Genomic DNA, 15974 nt, shown 5'->3' with positions numbered 1-15974 from the left:
AAGCTTTAAATCGAAATTTAAAGACAAAGATCCCCCATATAGCCTTCAGCATGCTGTTGGGACGAGTGCTGTTAGCGAACAACTATGAAGGCCGGCACGGCACACGAGCGGGTGGGGTGGCCAGCACCACGCCCGGCCACCTTTGTCTCCCCAGTGGCGATGTTTACACACCGCACCAGGTACTCATATGAGGCTGAGTCGACCTAAGGGAGGCTCGGAAAAGGTTCAGGTAATCGTCACCGGTGTTGAACCGTGAGCGGGAATCGAACTCGGGTGACCGAGTTCGTAGCGCTGTGCGCTAACCACTGCGCCACCGCTCTCGTGACACACACACACACAGGTACTCTACACGTGATGTACACACCGATATTTGAATTCTCAGAGCTCGAATTTTTTTGCCACGTCCACAGAGCGGAAGCCCAGGACCGGCTCAAGACAGTCGACACGAAGCGGTGACCGTGAGAGAGGGTCGAGGGCGATCCGTAGCGCAGCGCGCTAACCACTCCCGCCACCGCTCCCCCCACATCTTGCGCGCACGAAGACAGGGAATGGAGCCGACTCACGCGCGCGCACGCGGAGACACGCGTGGACACTGACGTGCTCGCGGAGTGAAATACGCTAGGCTACAGGATATATTGTGTCGAAGATGCACAAAATTTGACATTCCGTGAATTTAATACCCCGGGCGCCTCGGAAAATATTGTGTTTGTAGCATAAATAACAATACACACACAAACACATACGCATACAAAATATAAAGGTCCCCCGTATAAGCTTTTACCACACTGTTGGGGCAAGTGCTGTTAGTTAGCCGCTCTGTTCTCCGGCACGTGACTCGAGGGGGTTGCGTGGAGACCACCACGCCAAGCCGCCTTTGTCTCCCTCGTGCTGATGCTTTATACAACACCGCACTGGGTACTCGTTTAAGGCCGGGTTGACCCAAGGGAGGCTCAGATATTTGTCGGGGATGTTGGCCGTGAGCGGGAATTGAACTCGGGACGACCGGATTCGTAGCGCAGTGCGCTAACCACCGCACCACCACTCCCCACACAAAGACAAAGCTCCCCCGTGTAGCCTTAGCAGACTGTTGGGGCAAGTGCTGTCAACGAGCGCCTATGAAGGCCGGCGCGGCACACGAGGGGGTGGGTGGCCAGCACCACGCTCGGCCGCCTTTGTCTCCCTACTGCTGATGTTTATACACCGCACCAGACACAAAGACAAATGCAAATATCCCCCGTATAGTCTTGACAGACTGTTGGGGCAAGTGCTGTTAGCGAGCACCTATGAACACACGTCGACACGTACACAGACACACAAACTAAACACGTGCTGACACACACGCGCGCAAGAGCAGTAGGCACGCTGATAATTGCCCGTGATTGTGAAATAACTCGTGAATTGTCCAGCGGACGTGTGTTCATGGCGAAGCTCCTTGCTAAGGAATGGGGTTCGTAATGGCGGGGACGTTGAGCAAGCATCATCCCCATCAACATCATCATCGTTGCATTACCATGATGATGATGAACATTAATCATCAACACCGCTTTCATCATCACCACAAACACCATCGCCACCACCACCACTATCATCACCATCATCACCACCATCATCACCACCACTATCATCACCATCATCACCACCACTATAATCATCATCACCATCATCATCACCATCATCACCACCACCACTATCATCATCATCACCATCATCATCACCATCACCACTATAATCATCATCACCATCACCACTATCATCACCATCATCATCACCATCATCACCACCACCACTATCATCACCATCATCATCACCATCACCACTATAATCATCATCACCATCACCACTATCATCACCATCATCATCATTACCACCACCACTATCACCACCATCATCATCACCATCACCAGTATCATCATCACCATCATCATCACCATCACCACTATCATCATCATCATCACCCTGCAGTGGCCAACACGGGAGGAAGCTCCGCGAATTCGACAGCGCGCTTGCCTTGTACCGCATCCACCGGTCACCGTCATGGGACCGTGGAATTTCCACTTGCAACTGACTCGGGGCCGGCTGCGATGCCGAGCGTCAGCCCATCGTGCCATGCGGGGTGGGTGGGTGCGTGTGTGGGTGGGTTGGTGGGTGGGGGGGTGGTTGAGTTGGTGGGTTGACGGGTTGGTGGGTGGGTTGGTGGGTGGGTTGGTGGGTGGGTTATTTGGTGGGTTGGTGGGTGGGTGGATTGGTGGGTGGGTTGGTTGGTTGGTTGGTTGGTTGGTGGGTGGGTGGTTGGCTTGGTGGGTGGGTTGGTGGGTGGGTTGGTGGGTGCATTATTTGGTGGGTGGGTGGGTGGGTGGGTTGGTGGGTGGGTGGATTGGTGGGTGGGTGGGTGGGTTGGTTGGTTGGTTGGTGGGTGGGTGGTTGGCTTGGTGGGTGGGTTGGTGGGTTGGCGGGTGGGTGGGTGCTTGGGTTGGCGGGTTTGTGGGTGGGTGGGTTGGCGGGTGGGTGGGTAGGTTGGTGGGTGGGTTGGCGGGTGGGTGGGTGGCTGGCTGGCTGGGTGGCTTGCTGGCTGGGTGGGTGGCTGGCTGGGTGCGTGGGTGGGTGAGTGGCGGGGGCGGGGAGTTGGTGAGGGGGGTGGGTTGGGGGTGTGCCTGCGGTGGGGGGGGTGTTTGACGTGACTTGAAGAACCAGCAGAACGGATGAAATGATGGAAACAATGGGGAGTTTTGTACAAATTACATCGCCGCGCAATAAAAGCCCCCACGTTGGATTATGCAGAGCCCTTAAAATATTAATGTTGTTGTGAATCGGCGGTGGCACGGAACATACACATGAAGGTATTTTACACTATTGCTGTCACAACCGTAATTAGATTACATTTCCACGTGAAGCTTCGTGGCGCGTGGAGCAGCGTTCCCTCTCTCCCTCTCTCCGTAGGGGGGGGGGGGCGCAGGAGGCAATGAGCTTACTGGTGGAAATTCCACATTCCCATGGCAGCGGTCAGTCTGTACATAGGACTTTTTTCGTTGTTGTTTTTTTCCTTGTTTGTTTGGTCAACAAAGTGGTGTTCAATTGATTTAAACCCATGATGAGTATGCTGCTGATGATGAGATTCTTCTTGACCGTAACATTGTTGAGATTATTTAGTTTATTTAGTTTGCTGTAAATGTCCAAATGACGTGCCACTTTGTTGGGCCATCATTTGTGGCCAGGGTCGCTTTTAAAAAAAAATGAATGCCTCAGTGGGCTTTGCCTGGTAGGACGGAGATGGTTTAGTTTCATTTCGTTGTGTTTGGGTGATTTGTTCACCTTTCTTGAACTTTGCATGACTATCGTATTTATTTTGTAACGTTGTCACGATCTTACCCTGTGCCCCGACTGGACATCTGCGACAAAGAGCTTTACAGCTCGTCGGATTCCTCCGGTATGAATAAATATTCTGAATTCCGTTGATGATCATGATGATGCATTTGCTGATGCTCTCACACCCACACACGCATGCACGAAAGTAGCTCTCATCGCTCGCTGCTCCACTGCTGTCAGACCTCGGGCTTCGGCAGCTTTGTTAAGCACGGCAGCCCCCTGTAGAATTTCTTCTTATACACACACACACGGAATATATATATTATTTTATTTATTTACTGCTTTAAAACCACAGTGCCCATGCGGAGGCGGGTCCAGCCAGCATTTACATTTCAAGGAAGTAAAGACATCCATTATTTATCACGGAGCGTGGCGACTGCAGTGAGCGTGTGTCTGTGTGTGTGTGGAAAGCTAACGGCTTCCAGGCGAGAGGTGTGGGGAGGGTGGATAAGGTGATAGGCGCCGTGGGGGAATGGGGGGGGGTGGTGGTGCAGGTGGGGGGAGGGGGTCAGGTGGGTGGGGGTCGAGGGTCAGGTGGGGAGGAGCAGGTCAGGTAGTGGATGGGGGATCAGGTTGGGGGGGGGGGGTGTTAGGTGGGGAGGGTGGGGAGGGTGGGGAGGGTGGGGAGAGACTCGTTTGTTTTGCTTGCGATATTGAAGGCATCGTACAGTGAGAGAAGGGGAGAAGAATCGAATTCCTATGGATGGATAGACTGGTCCGCGTCGTGGGAACGTGGAATTTCCACCACTAACTTCCGAATAAAGTGGTCCCTTTTCTCTTTGCGGGGTGGTGGGGGAGAGGCGAGAGTGGTGATCGTGAGCAGACTTTCAATTTGGGACCCTCCCCCCTTTTTTCAGATTTCTGCCAACAAATTTCTGATGATACGAAACGTCGGACAACCCAAGTGTTAAACGTCATGGCGTGAGGTCGCTCTTCAGCATCACTGCCTGTGGTGCTGCTGCTGCTGCTACTGCACGTGACCTCCGCCTTAGCCAACCTCCGATTGGCACGTTGGCCTACGTACGGTGCTAAGGAAGCTCAACGTACATACTTTAATGAATTGCAGGTGTAATATCGGTTGTGAAAGTCTGCTGCTACACGAGCTAAACCGCCACCTCCCCCGCCCACACACACACACCATTCCAGGTCAAGTTAAAACCTCGAGCGTGAAATGATGGCAAGTGTTAGAGATGCGGTGAGATGAGATTAACGTGGGCATTTATGTTCACGGTTTGACCACGTGAAGCCCACCAAGCTACATATATCTAGCAGCTCTTTTGCAGAGGCGACCCGGCCACACAAATGATAGCCCGACGAAGTGGCTCGTCACGCGGAAATGCACTGCGGCCAAATACTGCTTCGCGTACATGGGGATGCTCGAGACGGGATTAGTATGAATTAGTAGCATTTTTAAACGTATGCCACAGAGTCCGACGTTTCGACCACGAAGCACGGGAGGGCAAGGGGCGCTGCTGGAGCCAGTGCGGTGAACTCAGAGCAAACAGACCGTCTCATCGGAGCCCACTTTGGGTGCTGTTAGCGAGCACCTATTAAGGTCGGGCTCGGTGGACACGTGACATGCGTTAGAGGGTCGTGGCTCAATCAAACCTTTTATGGCTACTGCGACACCCCCCCACCCCACCCCCCACTTTGTTGAATTTGTGTTTCAACCGAGCAGTAACCCCCTCGCCCCCCCATCGCCTGACCCAACATGGCTTTGAGAAATGAATGTAACGAATAATGAACGATCAATATTTTAACCAATTGTCCATGTTTTGTGAGGTGTCTGAACTTAGCGAGTAACTGCGAGCGAGCAAATGAAAAATAAAAAATGAAATGAAACATAAACGGACGCTCTCGCACGCGTGACGCAATGTGTTCTCTTGTCACTCTGGGAAACCACGTTGTTTACGATCAATTAGTTTAGAAAGGTCCTTTCATATCGCTCTCGATTACCACGTGGACATGTAAATGCTATCGCAGTTGTTCTACATTGGCAGCTTCGCACGCGATTATTCACCAACGGCGCTCACGTACGACGAATAATGTTGGCACGTTCATAAAACAGCCTCACGTGACCCGCTGGGACATGGCCACGTTACCCCCCAGGGGTCCCCGAAACCCCACGGCGCTAGGGGGTAGCGGTGGTGGGGGCCCACAATCCACGCACGCCAGGAACGCCTCTCTCTCTCTCTCACGCCATCTACCAGCAGCGCAGTTGCAATAGACGATACTCATTCTAGGCTGAGTCCACCTAGAGGAGAACCAGACCAGGCTATGTGATTGTGTGTGTGTGTGCGAAACAACTGTGTATGTTGAACTTCTTTGGCGCCGTACGTAGCCAACCGTGCTGATCGGAGGCGCGTGTATAAGATGCGTCTGGGCCTTAGAGAGTGAGCGTGCATGCGGAGGATGGTGGGAATTTCATGGAATATGGCAGCAACTTGGAGGTAGTGATGGGTGGGACTCGTGTGTAGGGTGCAGGAGGATAGGGTAGGCAACTTGGAGGTAGTGATGGGTGGGACTCGTGTGTAGGGTGGAGGAGGATAGGGTAGGCAACTTGGAGGAAGTGATGGGTGGGACTCGTGTGTAGGGTGGAGGAGGATAGGGTAGGCAACTTGGAGGTAGTGATGGGTGGGACTCGTGTGTAGGGTGGAGGAGGATAGGGTAGGCAACTTGGAGGTAGTGATGGGTGGGACTCGTGTGTAGGGTGGAGGAGGATAGGGTAGGCAACTTGGAGGTAGTGATGGGTGGGACTCGTGTGTAGGGTGGAGGAGGATAGGGTAGGCAACTTGGAGGTAGTGATGGGTGGGAGTCGTGTGTAGGGTGCAGGAGGATAGGGTAGGCAACTTGGAGGAAGTGATGGGTGGGACTCGTGTGTAGGGTGGAGGAGGATAGGGTAGGCAACTTGGAGGAAGTGATGGGTGGGACTCGTGTGTAGGGTGGAGGAGGATAGGGTAGGCAACTTGGAGGTAGTGATGGGTGGGACTCGTGTGTAGGGTGGAGGAGGAGGAAGGAAACCCAGAGGTCCTTGACCAAGGGGATTAAAAGTCCTAAAGCAACGCGGTGGTGGTGGTTCTGGTGATGGTGGCGCTAGTAGTGGTGATGGTAATGCTGCTGGTGGTGGTGGTGATGCTGGTGGGAATGATTGTTCGATTCCCGCTCACGGCCAACACCAGTGAGGATTATCTGAACCAGTCCAGGGCCTCCCCGAGGTCGACTCAACCTCAAATGAGTACCTGGCGTGGTGTGTGAACATCGCCACTGGGGAGGCAAAGGCGGCCAGGCGTGGTGCTGGCCACCCACCCCCTCGTGTAACTTTCCGGCCTTCATAGGTGCTCGCTAACAGCACTTGCCCCAGCAGTCTGTTAACGCTATACGGGGTTTTTTTGTCTATGGTAATGATGGTGGTGGTGATGGTGGTGATGGTCCTTGAAGGATGCATCGACTGTACAACAGGTGCTGTATCTGGCAGGAGGAAGGAAGCGATGGCGAAGCGTGGTGGCAACAATGGCATTGGCACTTGAAGGAGACACTGATGGTAATGGTGATGATGATGATGATGACTGGCATGATAACAGGGGTGATGATGGGAATGATAACGATGACGATGTGAGCCACACACAGCCCTGGAGTTGAACCCGGGTGTTTGAGGTTGTCAGGCTGTGTGTTGTTTGTCTGTTTTGTATTTATTTTACGTGTGTGCTCGCTAACAGCACTTGCCCCAACAGTCTGTTTAGGCTATACGGGGGGTCTTTGTCTCCGTGTGTGTGTGTGTGTGTTTACCATCTAGGCACATCTAATACAATGTGTCTATAAGCCCAATAAAACAATCACTGGATGCAATTCATGAATGTTGATATTTAATTACGGGATATTTGAGGGTTAATTGGTATGACTGTAGGCATCACAGCAGATAGTTAGTGTGCGGTTAGTTTGTTTATTTGTGCTTAATTTAATTTTCGCATAAACGTGTGCGCGCTTGTGTGTGCCTGTGTGTGTGTGCCTGTGTGTGTGTGCCTGTGTGTGTATGCCTGTGTGTGTGTGCCTGTGTGTGTGTGCCTGTGTGTGCCTGTGTGTGTGTGCCTGTGTGTGTGTGTGCCTGTGTGTGTGTGCCTGTGTGCCTGTGTGTGTGTGCCTGTGTATGTGTGTGCCTGTGTGTGTGTGTGTGCAGGGGGGAGCGGTAGTGTAGCGGTGAGCTCGCTCCACGGGTTCGATTCCCGCTTACGACCAACACCAGTGGCGATTATCTGAACCTGGTCCTTGGCGTCCCCTAGGTCGACTCAGCCTCAAATGAGTACCTGGTGCGGAGTGTAAACATCGCCACTAGGGAGACAAAGGCGGTCGGGCGTGGTGCTGGCCACCCACCCCCACGTGTGCCGTTCCGGCCTTCATAGCTGCTCGCTAACAGCACTTGCCCCTACAAGTCTGTTGAAGGCTAAGCGGCGGTGGTGTGGGGTCTTTGTCTCGTGTGATGCATGGCAACTGAGATGGGAGGGGTAGGAGAGCGTGGTGATCATCATCATCAGCAGCAGCAGCACCAAGAGGATAAGTAGCATGAGTATCGGTCGCAGGATCGTAAATGTGAGCACTCATCATCATCATCACCAGCAGTGGAATCTGCCGTAGTCGAATCATCTTCTTGGTTCTTTCGGTAAAGTCACGTAGAAGGGAAATAATGAAATAAAATTTAAAAAATAAAACATAATAAATAATAAAAAGAAAACGTAATATTTTATTATGTTTTATTTTTATTATTTTATTATTTCCCTTCTACGATACTTTACCGAAAGAACCAAGAAGATGAATCCCTGCAGTCACGAAAGCTTTAAATCGAAATTCTCAACGTCAAGCAGCAGCAGCAGCGTCAACAGAAGAATCGCCACCACCACCACCACCAACAACAACAACCAACACGAGCGCAACTTGGAACTCCACACACAGAAAAGCAGTCACACGATCTTCGGACTTTCCCCCCCCCCCGCCCCGCAACAGCCTCATCCCATGACCTCGGCTGCCCCTTTGTAGCGTAATAAATAAATAAATAAACCGTCCGACAATGCACCTCCGTCCCGTGTCTGTCCCTCGACGTAAGGCGGCGTTCCCCTCGACCCATCCCGTCAGCCACGCGGCCTTCTGCGGAGTACGCGACTTTTAAAAAATTTACCCGTAAAAACAAAGTTTTTCACTATAAATCCTTTATATGCGTGGCATCGATTTTATTCTATTATTCATTTCTGTTTTTCTTGAGTAAGAGTTTCATTTTTATCACATTGGTATTTTAAATTAAATATGAAAAAAAAATTCCTAAAAAGTGAAAAATGTAGGAAATTTTTTTCACGCAAATAAATTGTCACGCACAACGAGTCTGTGTGCAAAATGTCAGCTCGATTGGATCACGGGAAGTGGGTTAAAAAACGACCGAAAGATTTGCACGGTCGCAAGCGCGCAAGCAAGCAAGCAAGTGAACTTAATATAAAGGATTTAAAAACGAGCCCTCATTAGCTTGGACAACACGCAGCAAGCAAAGAGAACTCTGCATCGGTTTCGACATTCAACGTCTCATCAGCAGTGCGGTCAGGCTCGCGTGAACCGATGCTGGCGAACGACCAGCTGTGTATTTTATATATTCATAGGCAAAGACGGCTCTCTGTGTGCTAGGTATGGGTCCTAGCTGGACGCAACACTCCAGAATAAACAACACAGACGCGCGAGAGAAACTGGACGGACACAAGTCGAAGATTCCTTCTTCTGGTCCACAGCTGCACCTCCCTCCGCCAACAAAACTCAGCTACTGCCACCCGTCGCACCGTCGCCACGACGCTCGTGCCAGGCTAGGTGCACCATCTCGCGGCCCGTCGCGTTAAGTTGTCGAATGCCCGTCCCTTTGTAGGGGGGGGAGCACTAATACAGTCCCCCGGGTGCCGTGGGTCGACTGACTACTGAGATGGCTGGCAGACTGGCTGGCTGGTTGACTGGCTGGCTGACTGACTGACTGGCTGGTTGGCTGACTGGCTGACTGGCTGGCTGACTGACTGGCTGACTGGTTGGCTGGTTGGCTGACTGACTGGCTGACTGGCTGGCTGGCTGGCTGACTGGCTGGCTGACTGGCTGACTGGCTGGCTAGCTGACTGGCTGGCTGACTGGTTGTCTGGCTGACTGGCTGGCTGACTGGCTGACTGGCTGGCTGATCGGCTGGCTGACTGACTGACTGGCTGGCTGGCTGACTGGCTGGCTGACTGACTAGCTGACTGACTGGCCGGCTGGCTGGCTGATTGGCTGGCTGGCTGACTGACTGACTGACTGACTGACTGGCTGGCTGACTGGCTGACTGGCTGTCTGGTTGACTGGCTGGCTGGCTGACTAGCTGACTGACTGGCTGACTGGCTGGCTGACTGACTGGCTGGCTGGCTGACTAGCTGGTTGACTGGCTGACTGGCTGGCTGACTGACTGACTGGCTGGCTGACTGGCTGCCTGGCTGGCTGACTGGCTGACTGGCTGACTGGCTGGCTGACTGACTGGCTGACTGGCTGACTGGCTGGCTAGCTGACTGGCTGGCTGACTGGTTGTCTGGCTGACTGGCTGGCTGACTGGCTGACTGGCTGGCTGATCGGCTGGCTGACTGACTGACTGGCTGGCTGGCTGACTGGCTGGCTGACTGACTGGCTGGCTGACTGGCTGACTGGCTGTCTGGTTGACTGGCTGGCTGGCTGGCTGACTAGCTGACTGACTGGCTGACTGGCTGGCTGACTGACTGGCTGACTGGCTGGCTGACTGGCTGACTGGCTGGCTGACTAGCTGGTTGACTGGCTGACTGGCTGGCTGACTGACTGACTGGCTGGCTGACTGACTGACTGACTGGCTGACTGGCTGACTGACTGACTGGCTGGCTGACTGGCTGGCTGACTGACTGACTGGCTGACTGGCTGGCTGACTAACTGGCTGGCTGGCTGACTGGCTGTCTGGCTGACTAGCTGACTGACTAGCTGGCCGGCTGGCTGGCTGACTGGCTGGCTGGCTGACTGACTAGCTGACTGACTGACTGACTGGCTGGCTGACTGACTGTCTGGCTGACTGGCTGACTGATGCACCGACTGGCCAGCGGCACAACCTTCTCCTCGTGTGGTGGTGGTTGTGGTGGTTGTGGTGGGTGGGGTGGGTGGGGTGAGGGTGTGTGGGGGGGGCATTGCCTCTGAGCTCCGTTGAACTCGGCACTGGATGCCCATTGTTTTGTGTTTGCAGTTCTGCGGAGCATTGTTCCGTCGCATCATCCGTGAGCATCTCTCCCGGGAGAGGGAGGGGGGGGTGCGGGGATGGGAGGGAGGGGGGAGGGGAGGAGGGGAGGGAGGGGAGGGGAGGGAGGTGGGACTCCATTCTCCGGGTGTGAATGGACACAGAGAGAGAGAGAACTTGTGGATTCCTCCGTCTCCAAAGGTCGCCTGGAATTTTGCTAAATCTTTATTGTGTCTGCGTGTGTGAGGTTGTGCGTGTTATTGTGTCTGTGTGTGAGAGATTATGTGTGTGTCTTATTGCCTGTGTGAGATTTGTGTTATTGTTGTCTGTGTGTGAGATGATGTGTGTTATTTTTCGTTGTGTGTGAGATTGTGCGTGTGTTATTGTGCTTGTTTTGTGTGAGTGTCTGTGTGTGTTCTTGTGTCTGTGTGTGACAGATTGTGTGTGTATGAGTGAGTGTGAGAGAGAGAGATTGTGTGTGTGAAAGTGTGTGTGTGTTATTGTCTGTGTGTGAGAGAGTGTGTGTGTGTGTGTGTTTGACCTCATGCCAGCGGGCGTTCGACACGTCTCACGTGGCCTCAAGGTGCACATGGCCTGGCACAAGCGTCGTGGTGACGTCACCGCCACTTAGTGGCGAATGGCGGTTGTTGTTGTTGTTGTTATTTGTCTCTGTGTGTGAGATCGTGTGCGTTTTTGTCTCTGTGTGTGCCATATTTTACGTGTGTGAATGCGTGTGAGAGAGAGATTGTGTGCGTGTGAAATTGTGTCTGTGACAACACGTGAGAGCGGTGGCCTAGTGGTTAGCGCGCGGCGCTTCGAACATCGGCCACCCGAGTTTGATTCCCGCTTACGGCCACCACCGGTGACGATTATCTGAACCGGTGCTGGGCCTCCCCTAGGTCGACTGAGCCTCAAATGAGTACCCGGTGCGGTGTGTAAACATCGCCGGGCGTGGTGATGGCCACCCACCCCCTCGTGTGCCGTGTCGGACTTCACAGGTGCTCGCGAACAGCACTTGCCCCGACAGTCTGTGAAGGCTACAACGGGGGCCGCTTTGTCAATTGCAATGCGAGTGACACTTGCGTGGTTGTGTGATGTCGCCGCACGCGGTTAATCAGTTCGCATCGATTCTTAAAACTCACGATAGACGCATCGAATCGCGCGTGTCGGAGCTGACGTTTTGAATTCGATGCTGCGGCGTGAATGAGCTAATGCCAGGGATCTCCTCAACTGCACTACTCTCGGAACCCTCAGCACCAACAACCACGCTCCGTCCAACCGCGTTTACCCATCGTCTCCTACCTCCTCCGCGCTCAAATGTAACCCGTTACACGCTGCACACGGCCGATGATTGTTAAACGCGTCCCACGTGACGCGCCAGGCAATGGACGCTGCCCGCATCACCTTGAACACGTGCCCAAGGGCACGCGGAACACGCGTGCACACAAAGGCAACAAGGCAAAGATCCCCCGTATAGCCTTATCGGACTGTTGGGGCAAGTGCTGTTAGTGAGCACACACGTAAAACACAGGCACACAAACACAGCCTGACAGCCTGACAGCCTGACAGCCTCAAACACCCTGGTTCCACTCCAGGGCTGCGTGTGGATCACCTCGTCTTAACAGACTGTTGGGGCAAGTGCTGTTAGCGAGCACCTATGAAGGCCGGCACCGCACACGAGCGGGTGGGTGGCAAACACCACGTCCGGCCGCCTTTGTCTCCCTAGTGGCGATGTTTACACATCGCGCCCAGATAATCGTCACTGGATCTTGGCCGTGAGCGGGAATCGATCCCGCGTCGCCAGGTTCGTAGAGCAGCGTTGCGCTAACCGCTACGCCACACGTGCACACGCACACGTGGTACACATATACACACATACACGTGTACACACATACACACATACACGTGTACACACATACACGTGTACACACACGCAAGTAGAATAGATGCGGAGAGGTCAATGGCTGGGGAGGCACTGGCTAGTGTCAGAGCCAGATTCACACACTGAGGGGGGTGTGGCCTCACGGAGGGGGCGTGTCCTCACTGAGGGGGGCGTGGCCTCACGGAGGGGGCGTGGCCTCACAGTGAGGCAGATGTGATAGCTGCCTCCCCTGGTGCTTTTTCATTGCAGTTTCATGACGAGACCAGCGAGCCTAAATATCTTTATACACATACGTGAAATAAGTTAGCTGGAGTATGGAAGGCGAGGACATGCAATGAAGGGGTCTACAAACATTACATTGGTGACATACTGAGATAGTAACAGGCACGCGCTTATTGCCCGCGCTCCGTCCAGTTACTGAGGGGTTGCGCAATCAGAGGGGAGGCTGAGCTCGTCGCTGCCTCACGTCTCGTCTCTTCCTGTATTTGCAGCGGAGCTCCGCAAATTTGGCGATTTTTACTATGAAAATGATTGGAATCGTACAGAAATGACATTTATAACACAGATGAGTGGAAAAATCTTAATATTTATTTTACTTGATGACACTGGTCAACACACTTTTTCTGGCATAAGGTATTCCAACGGTTTCAAGGTAATTTTGGGGTGCTGATTCCAAATCTGGCATCAGTTTTTGTCTATCACATCAGGTTTTTGAGATATCAAATATTGCATTTTCAATAAAAACTGCAGAAGAAAAATATTAAATAAATGTGGATATTTACATAAAATTATATTATAAACACACTATCCTAAAAATGCAGCACCATATTTTAACACTAAAGCAGTCACTGACTCGCAACAACTTGCAATCATAAGTGACAGAGTTAATTTCGGGTAAAATCAATGAAAATGGGGTATGCCGATAGCATAAAAATGAGATGTGATAGAGCAAATCTGAGATCAGATTTGGAATCATCACCCTGAAATTAGTCTAAAACAGCTGCGAAAGTCCACGCCAGAAAAAAATGTTTTTTTTGTTGACCAATGTTATTCTTTTTTTCGTCACAGCTATTTTCATTGGAGTATGACAGGTAAGGCTGGTACACACACGAATCACGTGTACACACAGGAAACACGTGTACACACAGCAAACAAGTGTACACGCACGAAACACGTGTACACACGCGCACACGGAGACCTCGATCTGAATGTGAATCGGCTCTATTCACGCAGGCAGCGTTAATTGTTCGGCTTTTGCGCGTGCGGCGTGTTTAACAAGCATCGGGTGCATGCAGCGTGAAACGAGTTACATTTGGTTTTTTTTTTAATGGGGAGGGAGGTGTGAGGAGTAAGAATGAAAGAGTTTTGTAGCTCTTTTGATTCCTCCGGTATCAAAATTGTGGTTCTGAAACGCGGAGAGACGGAGTCGTGGTTGGTGGTGGTGTTGGGGATGGTGTTGGTGGTGTCAGTGGTGGGGTGGTGTTGGTGGTGGTGTTGGTGGTGTTGGTGTTGGTGGTGTCAGTGGTGGGGTGGTGTTCGTGGTGGTGTTGGTGGTGTTGGTGTTGGTGGTGTTGGTGGTGGCGTTGGTGGTGTTGGTGGTGTTGGTGGTGTTGTTGGAGGTGGTATGGTTGGTAGCGGTGGTGGCGGTGGTGTCGGTGGTGGGGTGGTGTTGGTGCTGTTGGTGGTGTTGGTGGTGCTGGTGTTGGTGGTGCTGGTGTTGGTGGTGCTGGTGTTGGTGGTGCTGGTGTTGGTGGTGCTGGTGTTGGTGGTGGTGTTGGTGTTGTTGGTGGTGTAGGTATTGCTGGTGGTGGTGGTGCTGGTGTTGGTGGTGATGGTGTTGGTGGTGATGGTGTTGGTGGTGTTGTCGGTGTTGTTTGTGTTGCTGCTGGTGGTGTTGGTGTTGGGGCCGCGAGGCGCCCTCTCTGAGTGTTCGGGTCACCGACCGCGCAGCCACTGGAGGCGCTGCCACGAGGCAGGGGGACGCCACCCGCAGTGATTCACGACGAATCATTGCGATGGAATGGAATCGCGGGCGATGGCGAATCGATCCTCCTTTGTCTCCCATCCCCCGCTCCTCCTCCTCCTCCCCTTATCCATCGCTCCCTCACGAGATCTCCGCCGTGCTCTCTGTCTGCTCGCGTCTCTCTCTCTCTGGTTCACTGCTAATCTCCCTCCATCTCCCTCTCTCTGTCTCGTCCCTTTGCTCATCTCGCGCTTGTATCTCCGCACTTACTCTCGTCCATTCTCTCTCTCTCCCCTACTCGCTCTCTCCCTGCCTCTCCCCTGTCTCTCGCCCACTCTCTCCATGCCTCTTTCCGAATCCCCCCATCTCTCCTCCAACACTCTCCCCCACGCTCTCCCTGTTTGTACCCAACTCTCTCTCTCTCTCTTGCTGCGTCTCCCCCATTCACTCCCTGTCCCTCCCCCACGCTCTCGCTCACACCCCCACTCTCTCAATGTCTCTGCCTCGCACTCTCCCCCCCCCCACCACTCTCCCTCCCTGCCCCCCGTGTCTCACTCTCCCTGTTTGCCCATCTCCCTTATCCTTCCCCACTGCGCCCCCTCCCCCTCGCGTCCCAATATGTGCCCGTGTGTGTTTGTCTCTGTGTGTACGTGTATGTATGTGTGCCTGTCTCTGTGTATGTGTGTGTGTCTGTCTCTGTGTGTATGTGTGTCTGTCTCTGTGTGTGTCTGTCTGTCTCTGTGTGTGTGTCTCTGTGTGTATGTGTGTCTCTGTGTGTATGTGTGTCTGTCTCTCTGTGTGTATGTGTGTCTGTCTCTCTGTGTGTATGTGTGTCTGTCTCTCTGTGTGTATGTGTGTCTGTCTCTGTGTGTATGTGTGTCTGTCTCTGTGTCTCTGTGTGTATGTGTCTGTCTCAGTGTGTATGTGTGTGTGTCTGTGTGTATGTGTGTCTGTGTCTGTGTGTATGTGTGTCTGTCTCTGTGTGTGTGTCTGTCTCTGTGTGTATGTGTGTCTCTGTGTGTATGTGTGTCTGTCTCTCTGTGTGTATGTGTGTCTGTCTCTCTGTGTGTATGTGTGTCTGTCTCTGTGTGTATGTGTGTTTGTCTCTGTGTGTACGTGTATGTATGTGTGCCTGTCTCTGTGTATGTGTGTGTGTCTGTCTCTGTGTGTATGTGTGTCTGTCTCTGTGTGTGTCTGTCTGTCTCTGTGTGTGTGTCTCTGTGTGTATGTGTGTCTCTGTGTGTATGTGTGTCTGTCTCTCTGTGTGTATGTGTGTCTGTCTCTCTGTGTGTATGTGTGTCTGTCTCTGTGTGTATGTGTGTCTGTCTCTGTGTCTCTGTGTGTATGTGTCTGTCTCAGTGTGTATGTGTGTGTGTCTGTGTGTATGTGTGTCTGTGTCTGTGTGTATGTGTGTCTGTCTCTGTGTGTGTGTGTCTGTCTCTGTGTGTATGTGTGTCTCTGTGTGTATGTGTGTCTGTCTCTCTGTGTGTATGTGTGTCTGTCTCTCTGTGTGTATGTGTGTCTGTCTCTGT

Source organism: Lampetra fluviatilis, chromosome 50 (assembly GCF_964198595.1).
Source record: "Lampetra fluviatilis chromosome 50, kcLamFluv1.1, whole genome shotgun sequence".
Lineage (NCBI taxonomy): Eukaryota > Metazoa > Chordata > Hyperoartia > Petromyzontiformes > Petromyzontidae > Lampetra > Lampetra fluviatilis.
The sequence above is the reverse complement of the archived record's forward strand: the minus strand, read 5'-3'. Positions refer to the sequence as shown.